The sequence below is a fragment of the Sapajus apella genome, unplaced genomic scaffold (assembly GCF_009761245.1).
Source record: "Sapajus apella isolate SASKATOON/1434 unplaced genomic scaffold, GSC_monkey_1.0 scaffold20, whole genome shotgun sequence".
Lineage (NCBI taxonomy): Eukaryota > Metazoa > Chordata > Mammalia > Primates > Cebidae > Sapajus > Sapajus apella.
In genome coordinates, this window is record NW_022436960.1 from 12,407,086 (window position 1) to 12,409,594 (window position 2,509).

The 2,509-nt window shown below is 37.0% G+C and overlaps 1 long non-coding RNA gene across 1 annotated transcript; it reads right to left on the bottom strand.

Annotated features, from left to right (window-relative positions):
• Positions 1-314: 314 nt before the first annotated feature.
• On the bottom strand, positions 315-1,798 carry LOC116557886. The gene is made up of 2 exons (XR_004271742.1): positions 1,184-1,798; positions 315-861 (listed from the first exon to the last, which is right to left on the bottom strand). It is a non-coding gene; the product is annotated as an uncharacterized LOC116557886 (long non-coding RNA).
• Between the last annotated feature and the right edge of the window lie 711 nt (positions 1,799-2,509).

Genomic DNA, 2,509 nt, shown 5'->3' on the forward strand with positions numbered 1-2,509 from the left:
CTCAAGGCTATTGTCCACCCTGTTTCATGAATTTGTGAATTCAGTAGGTGCCTAATATTTTCCTACCATTAGGCTGAAAAGGAGTAAGAAACTAAAGTGGCTTCCAACTATTTGTGTCTTGCAAATTAGGAAATGTTTCTTGCCAGTCATTTCCTTTCCATTATTCCTTTTAACATTACAAAAACCTAGTATTTCGTATTTAGAAGGAGACTTGTAATACAAGACAAGATTCTTGGTAGTTATTCATCAGGCTTCAGTTTCCTGGTGTATTTCTTCTGGGAGAGGTAGAAGGACATTTTGTAGTATTTTTCCGGCTATTAATATAATGCTGCTTGGGTTATCAGAAGGTATTGAATACTTCAGATAAATAAAGTTAGTATTTAGTATAGCAGCTCTTCTTCAGAGCCCAGGAAACTGGGATAGTCTGTAGCATTATGCTATTTCTATTATTGTTTTTCATTTTTAATTTTTACGGTTGTATAAAATTTGCCTCTTTACTAAAAAAAAAAAAATCTAGTTTCATTCTTGTTCCTTGCCATATTAAGCAGTTTTTATCTTTTCATTTATGTTTTACATTTTCTTATCTTAGAAGAAAAAGAAAACAGAGAGAATGAAAGAGAAATGTCATGACTTAGAAAAGGAAATTTGAGCTCTATGGAATACTGCAGCTTTATTTTCTGGCATTTCTGCTTGTAGATAGATTAGAAAATCCTTGTTTCTCTTGTTTGTTTTGTTTTAAAATCCAGTAAGGTTGAGGAACTTGACATTTTAAAACTGCAGTTTTATTTTTAACTACATAAGGGGCTGGTCATGTAAAATATGCACTGCTGTGTTGGAATGGATATGTGTGTAATAATTAACCTCATTGGGCCGGGCGAGGTGGCTCACGCCTGTAATCCCAGCACTTTGGGAGGCCAAGGCGGGTACGAGGTCAAGAGATCAAGACCATCCTGGTCAACATGGTGAAACCCCGTCTCTACTAAAAATACAAAAATTAGCTGGGCGTGGTGGCACATGCCTGTAATCCCAGCTACTCGGGAGGCTGAGGCAGGAGAATCGCTTGAACCCAGGAGGCGGAAGTTGCGGTAAGCCGAGATCGCACCACTGCATTCCAGCCTGGGTAGCAAGAGTGAAACTCCGTCTCAAAAAAAAATAAAATAAAATAACAATAATAATAATTAACCTCATTAAAGTTCTGTTGCTGTGGTAGGCATCCAGTTATTCCTAATAGTTTAATTTAGGTACTATGCTGCTATCCTATTCGCTGAGATTATAAATACTAGCAAAAGAAATGATTAAATGTACAATAATGCTCTTGTGTGAATAAAAACACAAATTTAAAGGTGCTATATCACATAAAAAGTTAATGCTTCAGTACTGAAGTTTTGAAAAATATTCCTAAAAACTTCACAGGCATGAATTTTTGAAAAGAAGAAGAAACCACATATACACATAGAAGAATTTTTAAAGACTGACATTTTAAAGTATAGCTGGTAAAAATGGTATGTATCCTTACGTGTGGAATTTAAACTTGTTGAAAATAATCTAAGCTGCAATAATCTATGTAACTGTTCTTTCACAGTTTTACATAAAGATAAGAATTTGTCTTACTAAAAGGTAAATGGAATATTTTAAAAGATGAAAAGCATTATTTTTCCTCTTTTCTATGTGGGCAATTAAAAGTACAGTCAAGCCTCAGCTCAAATGAATTGGCTTTGTGTGAGACAGGGTCTCACTCTGTCACCTGGAGTGCAGTGGAGTGATCGCAGCTCACGGCAGCCTCTACCCCCTGGGCTCAAGCAATCCTCACACCTCAGCCTCCTAAGTAGCTGGGACTACAGGCATGTGCCATCATGCCCGGCTGTTTTTCTTTTTCTTTTTTTTTTTTTTTTTAATAGCTGCAAGTTCTCATTATGGTGCCCAGGCTAGTCTTAGACTCCTAATTTCAAGCAGTCCTCCCGCCTCAGCCTCCCAGTGTTGGCCACTGTGCCCAACCATGAGTTGCCTTTTGAGTTGTCTTTATGAACTGCATCAGTTCATTCCATACTCAGTACATGCACTTTTTCTTGCATTGTTTTTCTGTTTTTCTATTATATGTTCACACTCATTTGTGTATTTCTCCACTGGTATTTCATTCACTGCTTCTTAAGATATCCACATGTGGACCTACATTTATAAATTGTAATTCTGATCAGAGAAATAAGAACTTGATTGGGACAGAGCTGGGAAATGTTTGTGATGAAAGTTATTAGGAATAAGGAAATAATGATGCCGTGTGAGAAAGCAAGTAGACTCAGCTCTGAGATACAAACATCTGCGATAAACATAGAAAAGGCTACTTTACAAAAATGTTATTTCATTACCCATATGGACAAATCTCTCTCTCTCTTTTTTTTTTTTCTTTTTTTTGAGATAGAGTCTCACTTTTGTTGCCCAGGCTGGAGTGCGGTGACACGATCTCAGCTCACTGCAACCTCCGTCTCCCAGGTTCAAGTAATTCTCTTGCCTC